Raw genomic sequence first — 18434 nt, forward strand, 5'->3', positions numbered from 1 at the left:
TCCTTACTGATTCTTAGATGGAGACTATGATTTCAGTGAGTTACAATGAAAAATGAAGGAGTTCAGGGGTAATAACTGTGGACCTGAGAAATTTAAATGATGGCATCGGGCATGGTCCATGATCTTCAGGACAGCCATATGATAAGCCACATGATAATCAGAATTTTTAAGACAAGGTACTGTTAGGTTTTATGGTTTGAGTGAGAACAAAGGGAGAGGCCTACAGTTTACCAACAGCAGAGAATCCTCCCTCACCTCTTCCAGCTCCTGATGGTTCCTGCTTCCCTGTCTTGTGGGAGCAGATCTCCAATCTCTGCCTATGTCTTTCACATGATCTTCTTCCCTCCATGTCTCTGTGTCCTCATCTCTTCTTATAAGGATGCCAGTCACTGAATTGAGGGCCCACTCGTTTAATCTTCTCAGCAATCCTGGAGGTAGATACTGTTGTTATCCTCATTTTATAGGGAGCCTCAGAGGGGTAAGTTAACTTGTCTAAGACTGTACAGCTAGGCAGAGGCAAAAATCAAACCCTGACCATTTGGCCTCAGCAGCCATACTGTTAGCCATCTTGCTGCACTGCCTTATAAGTGAGCATGGGTGAAAGGCTCTTCAAAAGTTGGGAGGAATTCCTGATCAGATAAAAACATCCTAGCTACATCATGTGAAATATTTCAATTATTTATTTAGATTCTGCATTTTTATCTAACTCTGGGAGCTAGTGAAATGGTCTCCCTTAGTGCTGTAATATTCCAGCTGAATCAGGTGAGCCATGAAAAGCAGAGTGCCCATCTCTAAACTGCTCACATTTCCAATAAAAGGAGCATCCATTTGAGTTGGCTTTTTTGGAGAGAAGAAATACCTTCAAGCTCCACTGAAGAAAACTTCAAGCAAGAAGACAGATGTGTGCCTAGTGTGCAGTGGCTTTGGCTGTGGATTTGAGCCATGTCAGGAGAGGTGGTGGAGCTGTGAGCGGAAGAAGCCCCACGGCAGGAGAGGCACCAGACGAAGACACCCCAGCGTTACACGGTGGGAAGAGTTCCATCCTGAGAGGACAGCCTGCAGCTCCCAGGATCTGAGTAGTATTCATAAGACCAAGGCAGCCACTGTAGAGCCCAGGCTTATCTCCAAGGGGTGAAGTGACCCGTGTTCTGGAGGGGACACCTGGTTAAAATAAACATCCTGGCAAGGGGAAAGGAGTCATAAGACTATCCTGAAGTGCCCATATTTAAAGAGGAAATGACTTAGGTTGGAATTGCCGAGAAGCAGATCCTGAGACAAGGATTTGAGTATAAGTAGTTTATGTAGGAGGTGGTCCCAAAAATCCCAGATAGAGGAGCGAGGAAAGTGACAGGGCCGATAAAGAGTGTGACTGAGTAGGTTACTTCTGTGAGCAGCTGGAGCTCAGTCCCCTTACGGAACCTTGGAAGACTGTAGAACATGCCTCAGAGTTATTGCACACGGGGGTGGGAAAGGGAGGCGTTTACCCTTCCCCTCCCGTCTGTCACTGACTGAGTGTTGTGCCTGGCTCCACTTCTGGCAGCTGCACAGCAGCGAGGGAAGTGCTCCGGCCAGGAGGCATGGGTGCTTGTAGGAGGACACTGTGGGCATGTACTGGGGTGGTGAGGGCCCCAGGGATATGGGCCTGGCCCTGTCATACTCGCTACAGGAAAGAACAGTAGGGGAAGGGGGTGAAGGAGTTGGGTTCTTACTTAAAGTTGTCTGTATAAGCCTCAGTTTCTTATCCTTGCTAGCCCACAGTGCTTCCTTCACCAACAGTCCCCTTGAATCACTGCTCAGTTATACACAGTGCACAAGAATCTCCCTAATGTGGGGCTCTGAGCGGTTGCCCAGGTTTCTAATACCAAGCCATTGTGCCTTCATGGGGATGGTGACCCCTCAGCTCTGCCATCCTCAAAGATGTGACTTCATTTGACCCAGAGCGATGACAAGTCGAAAGGTAGTCTCTCTGTGTTCAGCTGGACCTCTTTTATCTTAATAGCTTTTAATTCATGTGTGTTTCTATTCAGAAAACAATTAGAAATTAAACTGAATACACAAACAGTTTTTCAAGTCCTGGCCCTAAAACTAGATCTGCAGGCCTGTTTTCAGGAGAGGGTAGTAACTGCTCTTCTCTCCAGGCTCGCTAGACCATGAGCTCCCGTGGGGCAGGGCCCAGGGCCCCTTCCCCTGCTACACCTGGTGAGTGAGAATGGCCCCCTGACTTCAAAGAGGGAGAGGAGACAGCTGTTCTCTTTGAGCCAGGTGTGCATGCCTCCCATTTCACATGGAGTTAGAGGGCAAATGAAGTTTGAACTCTCCACATCCTGCTTCCTTTTAGGGGTGCCTTCCAGGTGGGTAGTGGGGAATGTGGCTCAGATTTACAGCTAACACTTACATTGGTCTTACTGTGTTTCAGGTACTAAGGTCTTTATATATGTGTGTATATAAATATTTATAAATATACACACAAACATAAACATATACACACTCTCATTGCAACAACCTTACAAAGTAAGAACTATTTTTGTACCCATTTTACAGATTAAGAAACAGAGGCCAAAGAAGTTAGGTAACTTGTTCCCAGGTCACACAACTGGTCGGTAGAAGAGCAAACCTCAGCAGACGGGTTCAGAGCCTTAATTAATAAGTATATCTACTCACTTTTCAGTTACTGGAAGAAAGATTTCACTTAGGAAAATGATGAGAGGGAGCCTTTCTTTAAGGGATTTAGCTTCTCTCGTAGTCAAGAAAGAAAATAACAATAAAGTCTTACCTTTTGTGGAAATGTTTGGCTACCCAACTATCGTTCCTTTCGCCTTCTCTGTGGTGAAATTATGGGACAAGTGTGTTAGGTGTCAAGGCTCTTACAAGTGAGAAAGCTGTGTTCATACATATAGGTGCACATCTTACAGTGGAGTGATGGGGAAGAGAGGAAAAGTGAACGAGAATGGGAAAAGGAAACATAAGTCTATTTTGCACGAGGCAGATAAATTTTGTGAGTAACAGTTTCTTTTCTCCTTTTGATAGTACAAGGGATTACAGAAGCCTCCACAGGAGAACAAATATTGATTTCTTGTTCTTTAGAAGACTTTCCAAACTTTGTGTACTTATAGTCTATGAAATACTGTATTAGTAGAAAAGGACAGCCTGCTTCATATAGTCTGAAAAAAAATGTTAGTGCCTAGAACTTTTTTGGAAAGGAATCTAGCAATAACCATCACAGTTAATAGCCATATATACTTTATCCCAGCGATCCAACTTTTGGTAATCTATGCTCTAGGAATAGAAGCTCTAGTTAATTTAATAATGTTAATATAGTGAAAAAAAAATTCAATATATGAGGAAGGAATGGACAGGTGGTTAATCCAGTTTAGGAAAAAGGAGCCTGCCTGTGGATGAGATTGCTTTTTTAATTGTGGTAGAGTATGAGTTGCTTTTATCTTTACTCAGGTCTCTCAGAATTAGAAAATGGAGTTGGTGTTCTGTCTCTCTGTGGTAATTCTTTAGTGAACAGGGAACTCTAAGAGACATAGTTATATCCTGAGTCACCCTATTTGGGAATTTCCGAGCAGATACAGGGCATATTAAACTGTATTATAAAAGAATGAGCAGTTGCCTTGATATTCTCAGACACTTGTTAAGCTTCTGTTCTTTACTTGAAACCAAGACTTAACTTGTATTGTTTTGATGAAGGCAGTTGCTTTGGCCTAGAGGTATTGGGGAAAATGTTGAACAAAAAATGTTCCATCATTTTTTGAAAATCACCTACTGGTACAATTTAGGAATGCTGAATTTCTCCTGAAGCTTCTGTCTGCTTTTCTACTCTTCCCATTTACCCTACAGGGACTTGGTTTTATTTATCAGGTACAAGTTCCATTTAGAGTCTATTTTAGTAGATCTGGTTTTGTACTGGTTGTATTTAGTAAGAAATTAGACATAGACTTCAGATTCATTATTAGGGATTTTTATTTATTTTTTCAAAAAAGCTATGGTTCAGTAACACAATTTGAGTTTAAATGATTCAGTTTTGAGAATTGTAGCATAAGAAATGGGCACTGGAGTGCTTGTGTCTGGGTTTGAATCCTGTGACAGAGAGCAAATTGTTGAACCTTGCTAAATCTTGTAAGAGTGGGGATAATAATAATGATTGTTTTGAAGATTAAAAAAGGTAATAGATATCTGCTTGACATCTGGTAAGTGCTTGACAAATGTTCACTGATCTTGTCACCACCAGTCTTACCACTGTCACCATCATCACCATCTTTGTTCTCCACTAGGTTAGCCATACTTTGGTCCTGGCTTCTTGCCGCTGATCTAGGATAGTGGAGAGGCCAGCTCTGGGGATAGAGAGGCTAGCTATGAATTAAAGAAATGGGAGGTAAAGCCCCCTGGTGGTAACAACTTGTAATATATTGATTTTATAGTGATTTATCCTAGAAATTAACTTAGAATACATCCTTTGAAGCCTAAATTTAATGGATCCATTTTAAAATTTAGGTAGTTCCAATGACTATTGGATTTAATGGCCAGAGACATCTCTTTGTGGCCTCAGTTGAGAAAATTTGGTTGTGTCTATAATCTATCACAGTGGCAAAAAGGAAAGAACAGTTACAAATCACATTGGTGTGGTGTCTTAGTTGTGTCAGGCTGCCATAACAAAATACTACAAACTGAGTGGCTTAAACAACAGAAATGTATTTTCTCCCTCTTCTGGAGGCTGGAAGTCCAAGAGCACGGTGCCAGCAGGGTTGGTTTCTGGTGAGGCCTCTCTCCTTGTGTTGCATGTGGCCACCCTCCTCTGTGTCCTCATATGGCCTCTCCTCTGTGCCTGTGCGTGGAGAGAGAGCGATCTCTGCTGTCTCTTCCTCTTCTAAGGACACCAGTCCTATCAGATTAGGGCTCCACCCTTATGACCTCATTTAACCTTAATTACCTCCCTAAAGGCCCTGTCACATTGGGGATTGGAGCTTCAACATAAGAATTTGGGGCCAGCACAATTCAGTTTATAACACATGGTAAAGTAAAATAATTCCTTCAGGATTGTTATATGTGTTTTTATTAAGGGATATTTTTGAAATCTTCTTAATGTAATTTAAGGACTTGTTTATGTGGAAACTAAAAAGTGATAATTATACTGTGTGAAAAGCTGAAAATTTAGTCTGACAGCTCTGTTTCCATTCTACATTCACCTTGATGCTTCCCAATTCCCTTGTCTGGGGAAAAAAATATATTAAGAAAAAATTAAAATTTCCTCAGCATATTGTAAAACGAAGTATAACAAATATTTTTTCAAAGTACAGTAGTGGTCAGGATCCTCTTGCTTTGAAAATTCCGGTTAGTAATTATTAACCGAGACATCATTACAATAATTCTAAACTTGCTGATATCTCTTTATATATGTCCCCTCTTTTCCTCCAGCAAAGAGGAATGCCTGATTGAAGAAGTTACCTTCTGTTCCTTAATAAGTATTTTCAGTTGTGTTTGTTTGCTTTGCTATCACTTTCCCCAACTCTCAATATTTTTTAAGAAATTGCAGATAGGTAACTGTGACAGGAAAAGGAAGAACTGAACTAAAATCTTTGATTATAGATTTACCTCAAGCACTCAACTACAGAAAGTAATAGGAAGGCGTAAAAAAGTTGATCATTATGTCAGATCCTTAAATTCTGATACACGGTCCTTCTTTCGGCAATAACATCTGTCTCTCAAAAACCTGTCAATTCCTAATATTATTCTAGTGTCAACAATAATGTGAAACGCGACATTCTCTCTTCAGCTTCCCTGGTTCAGAAACTGCTTTGAGAAGACACATAATTATGTTCAGAATTTTAAGATTCAAGACCACCCTATTTCCTGTTGCTACGCAAACAAACTGACAGACTATTTTAAAAAAGAAAAGAGACACCTGTCTTTGTGCCTGTTCTCGGCAAGTGGGAAATCTGCCAACCTGCAAAAGCCCAGCTTGTATTTCACTAGAGCCAATATTTTACTTTGCAAATGTTGAGCCCGTTCAAATGTAGCATTACCTTATGGTGAGCAGGAGTTAATTTTTGCAGATTTCTTGTACATTTTTTGTTATAAAAGTTTAAAGTATTGCTGGTGGGAATGTAAAATGGTACAGCCCCTTTGGAAAACAGTTTGGCAGTTTCTCAGAATGTTCAACATAGTTACCATATGACCCAGCAACTCCACACCTAGGTATATACTCAAGAGAGGTAAAAACATGCACACAAAATCTTATGTGCAAATTTCAAAGCAGCAGTATTCATAACAGCCAAAAAGTGGAAACAACTCAAATGTCCATCATCTGATAAATGGAGAAACAAAATGTGGTATATCCATGCAATGGAATATTATTTGGCCATTAAACGGAAGTACTTATAACTGCTACAGCATGGATAAACCTTGAAAACGTTATGCTGAGTGAAAAAAGCCAGTCAGGGGCTGGCCCAGTGGTGTAGCGCTTAAGTACACGTGCTCTGCTTTGGCGGCGCCGGGTTTGCAGGTTTGGATCCCAGGCACAGACCTACGCACTGCTCATCAAGCCATGCTATGGTGGCATCCCATATACAAAACAGAGGAAGATGGGGACAGATGTTAACTCAGGGCTAATCTTCCTCAGCAAAAAGAGGAAGATTGGCAACAGATGTTAGCTCAGGGCCGATCTTCCTCACCAAAAAAAAAAGAAAAAGAAAAAAGCCACTCCAAAAAGACCACCTCTTACACCTATTGTATAATTTTATTGATATGAAATGTCCAGAAGAGGCAAATCTTTAGAGACAGAAGGTAAGTGGTTGCTAGGGCTGGAGGTTGGGGAGGATGGGGAGTGATTGCTAAAGGGTATGGAGTTTCTTTCTGGAATGATGAAAATGTTCTAAAATTGATTGTGGTAATAGTGGCACAGCTTTGTGAATAAACTAAAAAACTGCTAAACTATATAGTTTAAAAAGATGAATTGTATGATCTGTGAATTATGTCTCAATAAAACTGTTTTTAACAGTTTAAATTAAGTTAAATTTGTTAAATTGGAAAAAAAAAAGCCAAGAAGACAATGTTCATTTTCCTGGCATAATCCTGTACAAACAGATTTTGGGTAATTTCTTTTTCCTGTGTTTAGATTGATCTTTACATAGGTATAAACATACTGAATATATAATTTTTTTTTCATTTACCATATTTAAGCATTTCCCTTGATGTGACATAGTCTTCATTTGCCTCATTTTTATGACTTCCTAATCTTGCCTATTTTGTTGTCATATAGGTCGCTTCCAACTTTTCATGATTATAAGTAATGCTGCAAATGAACTTGTTTGTCCACGTAGCTTTTTTTTTCTGTTAGGTTTATTTCCTTACAATGTTTCCATGTAGAATTATAGAATCAAAGGCAACAAGGATATTTAGGACCCTTAATGTCTGACTCTTTTCCAAGAGGATTCTGCCTGTTTATTCTGCTACCAAGAATGCAAGAGCTTCTGTTTTACCTATCATTCATCAATACTGGGGGTTATAATTTTTTAAGTGAACTTTTCATTCTAGAATAATTTTAGGTTTGCAGAAAAGCTGCAAAGATAATATCAAGATTTCCCTTGAATCCCTTACTCAGTGTCCGCCATTATTAACCTGTTACATTATAGTGCCACACTTGTCAAATCTAAGAAACCAACATAGGTACATCACTATTGACTAAACTCCAGACTTTATTCAGATTTCACCAGTTTTTCTATTAATGCCTCTTTGCTGTTCCAGGACCCAGTCCAGGATTGAGTGTTATAGTTTTAATTTTAAAAAATTTAATGTAATGGGTATAAAATGATATTACATTGTTGTCAGTCTTGTTTGTTTTTTTAAGCCAAGTTTTTAAGGGAATATTTCTAACTATTTTGTGTGATAGGAGAAAGATTGGAAGTTAATTTCCCTCCCAATAAACTTAGTTTATCAGGGCTGGCCCGGTGGCACAAGCGGTTAAGTGCGCGCGCTCCGCTGCAGTGGCCCGGGGTTCGCTGGTTCGGACCCCCGGCGCGCACCAACGCACAGCTTCTCAAGCCGTGCTGTGGCAGCGTCCCATATAAAGTGGAGGAGGATGGGCATGGACGTTAGCCCAGGGCCAGTCTTCCTCAGCAAAAAGAGGAGGATTGGCAGACGTTAACTCAGGGCCCATCTTCCTCACAAAAGAAAAAAAAAAACTTACTTTATGAAAGTATTATTCCTGTCACTTGAAAACTAGAAACACACTTCTGTGGTCTTCCTGCCAAAAATGCATAACCAGAATGTAACCATGAGGAAACATCAGTCAAACACATATTGAGAGACAGTCTACAAAGTAGCCAGCCTATATTCTTAAAAAGATGTCAAGGTCAAGAATGACAAAGACAGACTGAGGAGCTGTTCCAGATTAAAAGAAATTTAAGAGACATGACCCTAGATTGGATCCTGAACCTGGAAAAAAGTTGGCTACAAAGGAGATTATTGGGCCAATTGACAAAATCTGAATGTGGACTGTGGAATGAAAAATAAGATTGTATCAATGTAAAATTTCCTGATTTTAATCATTGAACTCTGCTCATGAACGAGAATGTCCCTGTGGACATTTGGAAATACATACTGAACTGTTTAGGGGGAGAGAGGGAAGATGTCTGTAACTTACCTTCAAATGGAAAAAATAGTATGCATATATATAAACATACTCACATGCATGTATGTAGAGGGAGAGAGAATGATAAAACAAATGGGGCAAAACATAAACAATTGTTAAATCCAGCTAAAGAGTATTAGGGAAGTTTCTTGTATGATTCTTGCAACTTTTCTGTAAGTTTGAAGTTATATCAAAATAAAAAGTTACCCTTCTCCCCCTCCAAAAAAGTAGAACTTTTTTCCCTATTGAGTCTCCTAAATAATTTTCTATTTATTCCTATTGGGTCTCAGCAGATCCTCAAATACAAGTTGCCTCCTTTGATCCTTATGGGGAAATAATGCACCAGACTGATTTTTATGCATAATTAAGGGTAATCTTTTTATAACCCCTGATATATTACATGCCACTAAAATATAATGTTCTCATTAATTAGTGTATTACTAGAGTTTGTTGAGGACTCAGAGTTCCATATTCTAAAAAGTCTGGAATTCTTGGCAAAATGGCACTTAATAACTACTTGCTATCACAGAGAATTGTAACTTCTCCTGTTTTTAGGAAGTACCCACTGTTAACAGTGCTTTTTTGAATTGGTCATTGTTTTCAGTTCCTGTGGTTACGGAAGCGTTTACTGTAAGTTAAATCATGGTTTTGTGCTACTTTTGTTGATCGCACAGGTTACCATTTAGACTCTTGTTGTTTCTCTCCGCTTCTTGGCTCTCTGCATTCTTTGTCCAGTGGAAATGGGCCTGGAGTCTTCTGCCTCTCTTAGTGGGTCAGAGGAGTTTGAGAACTACTGGTTGCAAGGAGTAACTCAAGGCACTTCCTTTGGCCCTCCCAGGTGGCTTTCTCATCTCTGAGACAGGCCTACACCTTTGCTTTATGTCTTGGCCTTTAACAGACCAACAAAGAGGGAGGGACTGCTGTGTACTCCCTGAGCTGGGTTAGTAATTTCTCTGGTATTGGTTCATCAACACTCCCTAAATGGGTCTTGAAAGTGAAATATCAAAGGCCTTCCAAACTCACAAGTCTGGTCACTGATTTGCCTCAGGTCTTCACTAAATGACCGCTATTGTGTACCTACTCTGAGTCCTCACGTGCAGCCAGCTGAAGCTCAACCACAGTAGCACATCACTTGGAGCCATCTTTATAAATAACTTATTTTGAGAACAGGAAAAATGAAAGTAGTTGTTACATTAGGGTACTGGTAATAGGTGATTTTTGCCTGTTTTAAAATTTGTCTTTGTTATTATATCAGCTTTTCAATTACAAAAGGAATAGAAGACACATTGCATCACAAATACTGTTCATATTGATAAATCAGAATGTTGATTAATATAATTTTGATAATTAAACCATATGGTATAATGGAAAACTCTTAGGAATGACGTAATGGCCTCTTTGGATGGTGAAATTGCAATATCCTCTAAGGCAATCTTGACCCAACAATTTTATTTCTAGGAAGCTGTCCCACTAGTATTGTCACGTTTGCAGATAGACATACACTCAAGGATATTGTTGCAGCATGGTTTGCAGTGGTAGATGGTGGGAAACAAACCAAGGTCCATCAAAATGAGACTGGTTAAATAAATTATGGTGCATCTATAGAACAGGATAATATGCAGCTGTTAAAATTGCAATATAGTCTCTTTGCCAGTCCAACAAGTAAGAAACTTAGAAGTCACCACTCCATCCTAACAAGTAAAAACACAAACAAACCAAAAAATCAGCAACTCTTCTTCAGTCTGTCAGAGAAGTGAGATCATAGGGCAGTCCACTACTCCTAAAATTGGAGGGACCACCAGGTGCATAGAGAAAACACAACTTACCAGAACAGAGCTGAAACCTCTACAATAACCAGTGCTGAGGGAGAGAAACCTCAACTGTAACTGACAAATTGCTGGAGGCTCAGTGTAAATAGGTTCAAGAGATTAAAAACTCCAGGGGGACTAGTCATAGGGAGACTCCCCTCTTCTGTGAGTTTACAGGTCCTCACAGTGAACATCAGAGAAAAATTCCCTCATAATTCAGGTAGAGGAATGGGGAAAAGGAACCATTTTTGAAATGCACTAGAGCATTCTGTTCTTAGCAGTATCTGCCCTCAGGAGAAGCTATTTAACCAGAGCCTAACTGATCTAGGGAAAGGGAAATACCCAACTCCAGAAGGCCCTAGGCTTCTATGTGGAGAAAAGGAAATAACCAATTCCAGCCCCTTCTAGCCTTGAACCTAAAATTGCTCTAAAAAGATGATGTCTTAAAAATCAGTTGACTTAGATGCATGGATTTATTTCTGGACTCTCAGTTCTGTTTCATTCATCTGTATGTCTGTCCTTATGCCAGTACAGACTAGAATTACTCTAGTTTTGTAGTAAGTTTTGAAATTGGGAAGTGTGAGTCCTCCACTTGCAAAGTCCAACTTTGCACTTCTGTGGAAGATTTTTTTGGCTATTCTAGGTCCCTTGTATTTCCATATGAATTTTAGTATCAGCTTGTCAATTTCTGAAAAAATGCCAGCTGGGATTTTGATAGAGATTGCTTTGAATCTGTAAATCAGTTTAGGAGTATTGTTGTCTTATCAACATTAAGTCTTACATTGCTTGTACACAGAATGTGTTTCCATTTGTTTATGTCTTCTTTAATTTCTTTCTTCAATGTTTTATAGTTTTCAGTGTATTTGTCTTGCACTTCTTTGTTAAATTTATTCTGTTGTATTTTATTCTTTTTGATGCTATTGTAAATGGAATTGTTTTCTGATGTCAATTTCAGATTGTTTATTGCTAATGTATAGAAGTACATTATTTCTATTTATATATTGATCTTGTATCTTACAACCTTGCAGAACTTGTTTATTAGCTCTGTTTGTTCCTTGTGGAGTCCTTTATATAAGATCACGTTATCTTCAAATAGAGATAGATTTACAGTGATGCATCACTTAATGATTTGGATATGTTTTGAGGAATGCATTGTTAGGCAATTTCACTGTTGTGCAAACATCATAGAGTGTACTTACACAAATCTAGATGGTATAGCCTACTACACACCTAGGCTATATGGTACTAGTCTTTTGGAACTACCGTCATATGTGCAGTGTGTCATTGACTGAAACATCATTATTCAGCACGTGACTACTTTTTCTTTTGCAGTTTAGATGCCTTTCGTTTCTTTTTCTTGTCATACTTCCTGGCTAGAATCTGCAGTACAGTGTTAAATAGAAGTGATGAGAGCAGACATTCTTGTGTTAATCTGAATCATAGGGAGAGAGCTTTCAGTCTTTCACTGTTGACTATGATGTTAGCTGTGGGTTTTTCTTAGATGCATTTTATCAAGTTGAGGGAGTTCCCTTCTATTCCTAGTTTGTTGAGTGTTTTTTTCTTATCATGAACACGTTGGATTTTGTCAAATGCTTTTTCTGTCTATGGAGATAATTATTCAGAGGGATTGTCTTTTATTCTATTAATATGGTATATTACATTACTTGATTGTCATATGTTGAACCGACTTTGCATTGCTAGGATAAATCCTCCTTGATCATGGTGTATAATCCCTTTTATATGTTGCTGAATTTGGTTTGCTAGTATTTTATTGAAAATTTTTACATCTGTATTCATAAGAAATATTGGTCTGTAATTTTCTTTTCTTGTGACATCTTTGTCTAGTTTCAGTGTTAGGGACTGGCCTCATAGAATGAGTTGAGAAGTATTTCTTCCTCACCTGTTTTTGGAAGAGTTGATGAAGGATTAGTGTTAATTATTCTTTAAATGTCTGGTAGAATTCACCAGTGAAGCCTTCGGTCCTGGACTTTTCTTTAGGGGAAGTTTTTTGATTACTAATTCAATTGCTTAACTTGTTATAAGCCTATTTAGATTTTCTATTTCTTCTTGAGTAGGTTTTGTTAGTGTGTGTCCATCTAAGAGTTTGTCCAATTCATCTAGGTTATCTAATTTGTTGGCATACAATTATTTTTAGTATGCCTTTATAATCTTTTTTATATCTGTAAGGTAGGTAACATAGTACCCATTTTCATTTCTGATTTACTTAGTAATTTAAATCTTCTCTCTATTTTTTTTTTTTTTTTTTGGTCAGTCTAGCTAAAGGTATCTCAATTTGTTGATCTTTTCAAAGAATCAGCTTTTGGTTTTGTTGATTTTCTGTATTGCTTTTCTCTTCTCTAATTCATTTATTTCTGCCCTAATCTTTATAATTTTCTTCCTTCTGCTTGCTTTGGATTTAATTTGCTCTTCTTTTTCTAATTTCTTAACATGGAAGTTTAGGTTACTGATTTGAGTTCTTTCTTCTTTTTTGATATAGACACATACAGCTATGAATTTCCCTAGTCTAAGCACTGCTTCTGATAGGTTTTGGTATGTTGTGTTTTCCTTTTCATTCATCTCAAACTATCTTCTAATTTCCCTTGTGATTTTTTCTTTGACCCATTAATTATTTAAGAGTGTGTTTTCAAATTCCCACATATTTTTGAATTTGCCAAATTTCCTTCCTTTATTGATTTCTAATTTCATTCTATTGTCAGCAGAGTTCATACTTTCAATCCCTTTAAATTTATTGAGACTTCACTTATGGCCTAACATATAGAATGTTCCATGTGCAGTTGAGAAGAATATGTATTCTGCTGTTGGGTGGGTTGAGTCTTCTGTATATGTCTATTGGGTCTCATTGGTTTATAGTTGTTCAAGACCTCTGTTTCCTTATTGATCTTCTATCCAGTTGTTCTATCCATTATTGAATGTGGGGTATTGAAGTCTCCAACTACTATTGTTGAATTGTCTATTTCTCCTTTTAATTCTCTCAGTTTTCGCTTCAGGTATTTTAGGGCTTTGTTGTTAAGATATGTGTAGATATATAGATATAGGTATAGATATCTGTTTCTCATTGTTATAAATTTGTCATAAACTGATCCTTTTATCATTATAAAATGTCCTTTGTCTCAAGTAACAATTTTGTGTCTTAAAGTCTATTTTGTCTGATATTAATATAGCCACTCTAGCTTTCTTTTGGTTACTGTTTGCATAGTATATTTTTTCCATGAAGCTTTGTTCATATACCCTTTTCTTTCTCTTTGCTTGGAACCTCTTTGTGTCTTTGAATCTAAAATGAGTCTCTTTAGACAGCATATAGTTGGATCATGTTTTTTATCCATTCTACCAGTCTCTTACCTTAATGGTAGTATTTATTCCATTTAAACTTAATGTCATTATCGAAAAAGTAGGATTTGCATTTGCCATTTTGCTCTTTGTTTTCTATATATCTTTTTTTGTTCCTTTAATCCTCCATGCTGCCTTCTTTTGCACTAAATATATATTTTCTAGGATACCATTTTAAATCTCTGTCATTTATTTTGCTGTGGGTACCCTACTGTCATAATTAATATCTTAGCTTATAATAATCTAGTTTGGATTAATACCAATTTAATTTAAATAGCATACAAAAACTTTGCTCCTATATAGCTCCATTCTTTTCCCGCTCCCTTGTGATGTTATTGTAATACAAACTATATCTTTATATCTTATATGCTACTCATCAACATAGATTTATAATTACTGCTTGATGCACTTGTCTTTTAAATTATATAGGAGAAGAAGAAGAGTTACAAACAAAAAATATATTTATGCTTTGTTTTATATTTCCCAATGTAGTTACCCTTACTAGTGCTATTTATTTCTTACTATGAATGTGAGTTACTGTGTAGTGTCCTTTCATTTCAGCCTGAGGGATTCCCTGTAGTATTTCTTGTAGGGCGGGTATGGTAATGACAAATTTTCTCTGTTTTTGTTTAGCAAGGGATACATCAATTTCTCCTTCATTTTTGAAGGAAAGTTTTGGTAGATATAGAATTCTTGATTGACAGTCTTTTTCTTTCAGCACTTTGAGTATGTTATCCTACTGCCTGCTGGCTTCCATGGTTTCTGATGAGACATCAACTGCTAATCTTATTGAGGATCCCTTATATATGAGGAGTCACTCCTCTGTTTTCACTTTCAAGATTCTCTCTTTTTCTTTGGCTTTCAATAGTTTGATTATGATGTATCTAGGTAAGGATCTCTGAGTTTATCATACTTGGACTTTGTTGAGTTTCTTTGAAGTGTAGATTAATGTTTTTCGTCAAATTTGGGAAGTTTTTGCCATTATTTCTTCAGAATTTCTTTCTGTACCTTTTTCTTTCTCTTCTCCTTCTGGGACTTTCATTGTGCCTATGCTGGTATGCTTGATGGTGTCCCACAGATCTCTCTCTGTTCATTTTCCTTCATTCTTTTTTCTTTCTTTTCCTCAGTCTGATAATCTCCATTGACTTATATTCAAGTTTGTTGATACTTTCTTCTGCCTATTTATATCTGCTGCTGAACCCTTCTAGTGAATTTTTTATTCTGGTGATTGTACTTTTCAACTGCAGAATTTCTATTTGGTTCTTTTTTTTTTTTTTTAATAATTTCTATCTCTTTATTGATAATCTCTTTTTGGACATTGTTCTCATACTTTCCTTTATTTTTTTAGACATGATTTCCCTTAGTTCTTTGAACGTATTTAAAATAGCTAATTTAAAGCCTTTTTCTAGTAAGTCCAACATCTGGGCTTCCTCAGGGATAGTTTCTTTTGACTGCTTTTTTTTTTTTTCCTGTGTATGGGCTTTATTGTCTTGTTTTTTTTCATGTCTCATAATTTTCTGTTAAAATTTGGACATTTGAAAATAATAAAATATGACAACTCTGAACATCTGATTCTCTTCCTCTCAGAGTTTGTTGTTGCTGTTTGTTTACTGACTTTCTAGACTAATTATGTAAAGTATTTTTTTGTCATGTGTGGTCACTGAAGGTTCTATTCACTTATTAGTGATCAGCTAATGATTAGACAGAGTTTTTTGAAATGCCTAAAACCAGTAAGTTTCACAGTCTTTGCCAAGGGGCTTTGAGTGTGTCTTCGGGCACACCTTCAGCCCTCATCCAGGCAGTTTACAATTCCACCTTGACCTTTACTAAGTGCTTGCACAGAGCCTCAGGGTAAGCCTGAGGTGAGAGCTTAGGCCCTTCTCAGGACTTTTCCTGAGCATGCCCAAGGCCTGAGCGTGCAGGTAGCCATCTGGATTTCCAGGAGTGTGTTGGAGCTTTTCAAAGCCCCCTATGGACATCTTGTTAACCAGCTTTTCCTTTTAAGGAATTTAAGAATTTTGAGAGGTTCTTATTCTACCATTTTCTCTGACATCTCTGTTCATTTGTTTTTAACATCAAAGTTGTTTCTTTTATTTTTTGGAGTAGAAGAGACGGTATATTTGAAGAGAAGCAACACCTGATTCTGTTTCAGCTGTGTTTATGGCATTTTCTGTCTGAACATTTGGGCCTCAGTTTTTCCATATGCAGAAAAGGGGTGCAAATACGTCTCCCCATCTGTTCTGTAGGGCTCTGTGAACTAAATGCTACTGTATATGTGGAGATGCTTTGGTCTCTTTGGAAGAAAAGCACTTAAATTCCTCAAGGCTTCAGGGTTGTTACTTCCAGTTCTGCTTCCCACTGCGCGTCCTTGATCAAGCCACTGAACCAATTGCTTCTGTTTCTTTTTCCACCTCTCCCCTCCCCTCTCTCTTTTCAAGGAAGAGAAAATGTTCATTCTCCTGATAGACATGCCAGTAAATTTAAATTGCTTTAAATGTATTTAAAATTATTTGAAGATGTTCAGGAAAAACTGTTGTTATTTGAGGTTGACTAGAAATTATGGCTGTTTGCACATATGCAGAATATTATAATGCAATCTTGAATGTGATTATTGGAGGGTTTTTGTTTTTTTTTTTTTTTTTTTTTTTTTTTTTTTGTGAGGAGATCAGTCCTGAGCTAACATCCGCCAATCCTCCTCTTTTTTTGCTGAGGAAGACGGCCCTGGGCTAACATCGGTGCCCATCTTCCTCCACTTTATATGGGACGCCGCCACAGCATGGCTTACCAAGCAGTACTTCGGTGCGTGCCCGGGATCCGAACCAGCAAACCCCGGGCCGCCGCAGCGGAGCGCGCGCACTTAACCGCTTGCGCCACCGGGCCGGCCCCTGGAGGGTTTTTTATATTACACATAATACCAGAAATAGAGTTTTGAAACCTCTGGTAGTCCTTTGTATGCATCTCTCTCTCTCCCTCTCCCTTTTTTTTTTTGCCATCAGGTACCTTCCTAGCTCCATCAAATCTGAGCATCTCTGAGGAAAGTGGCTAGAACTCACAGCTTTTTTTTTTTGCTTGTGGTAAAATATACATAACATAAAATTTACCATTTTAACCACATTTAAGTGTACAATTCAGTCGCGTTAAGTACATTCACATAGTTGTGCAATGTATGCATTTCTTTTTGAAAAATATAGATTCCATAGTTCCTTGACAATATTTGCTTTGTGAACCAACACTGTTTTTAAAATTAAAGAGTATGGACTATACCAGGTTTTTGCTCATTCATTTTGTAGGAAGCCATGAGTTTTATAAACATGGTAGCTGTTGATTTCAATGGGCATGCTTCCTTTACCTCATTTCATTTCTGAAAACAACCTAAACAACCTAATTGTTCATACACAATACATTTAACTCACGTCTCTTTTGGTGCTGCAGGTTGCAATGCAGGCAGGGATTAACTTGGGGACAGCTGTGTCAAGAGGATTGTATCAACCAGCAACAATCTTTATGGGCCGCCAAATGTCAGCCATCTCAAGCGCTGGAGATGTTAGTACAGAGCAGAAATCTCCCCAACCCACGAAGAACTTCAGAACAATTCCTGACCCATGTTCACAGCAACAGACAGCCCAGAGCAGTGATGTGACAGACAGCTATGTAGTCTGCACTAATAGTGGCACACAGTGCTTAAATAAGTCTGACAAAATAGATGGAAGGACATCTCTTCAGATTGATGAGAAAATGCCAGTCACAGCCAGCCCATTGTCTGAGGAGGAACAGACTCATTGCTTGGAGATAGGAAGCAACTCACGTCACGGCAAGAGTAATTTATCTGAAAGCAGAAAGTCTGCTGAACTCCATTCCCTGTTACGGGGAAGATTACGTCCAGGGAGCAGAACCACTGATTTAAAGTGTGACAGTTCCAGCAGATCAGGGGCATCAGAGGGAGAAATACTGACACGGGAACATATTGAAGTCAAGGAAGACAGTGCCAGACTACCAGTCGCTCCGATATCCGTCTCAGAATACTGTGCATCTGAAAGGAAGTGTTCTCAAGAGAAGCATTCTGCTCAGGAAGGTTTCTCAGGTGGGGTGAGAGGCTGAGATTGTTTGCTGATTTTTGTTGGTATTTAGTTTTTCTGGGTGGTAGTGGTCTTATGTAAGAACAAAGTGTACTCTCTAATTTTATCTTTTGTCAAAAAACAAAGTACAGTGGTGACTTTGCCAACAAATTCCATTCTAATGAATTCTTAAATATGTATGTGGAAATATTCTTACAAGCGAATTCTCTGATTTTTAAACTCATTGTTATATTTTTAATATATTTAATAAAATATTTTTAATGAGTTTTTAAATACTGTACTTAATCATGGATTGTTTCTACATGTTTTAACTGATGAATAATCCCACTCCGTGAGGTGGAACGTCTTACCTCGCTTCTCCCTGCACTTAGTGATCAGTAGTCTCTTCGTATCCCCTCTTACAGATCATCCTCCTCACGGGGACCCCGAGGCACAGAAGCCCTTCAGGAAAATGCAGCAACAGCAGGAAGAGGAAAGTCTGAGCAGCAGCAGTGACCTCACAGTTGCCGTAAGTGAAGATGGTCTGATTTTAGAGAGTCCAGAACCACAGCCAAATCCCAGTGACAAGAT

The 18434-nt window shown here is 38.2% G+C and overlaps 1 long non-coding RNA gene across 1 annotated transcript; it reads right to left on the reverse strand.

Moving 5' to 3' along the window:
* Positions 1 to 327: 327 nt before the first annotated feature.
* LOC131402913 (uncharacterized) lies at positions 328 to 9737 on the reverse strand. Its single transcript, XR_009219066.1, has 3 exons — positions 9656 to 9737; positions 2774 to 2821; positions 328 to 428 (listed from the first exon to the last, which is right to left on the reverse strand). It is a non-coding gene; the product is annotated as an uncharacterized LOC131402913 (long non-coding RNA).
* Between the last annotated feature and the right edge of the window lie 8697 nt (positions 9738 to 18434).

This window comes from Diceros bicornis, unplaced genomic scaffold (assembly GCF_020826845.1).
Source record: "Diceros bicornis minor isolate mBicDic1 unplaced genomic scaffold, mDicBic1.mat.cur scaffold_339_ctg1, whole genome shotgun sequence".
Taxonomy (NCBI): Eukaryota; Metazoa; Chordata; class Mammalia; order Perissodactyla; family Rhinocerotidae; genus Diceros; species Diceros bicornis.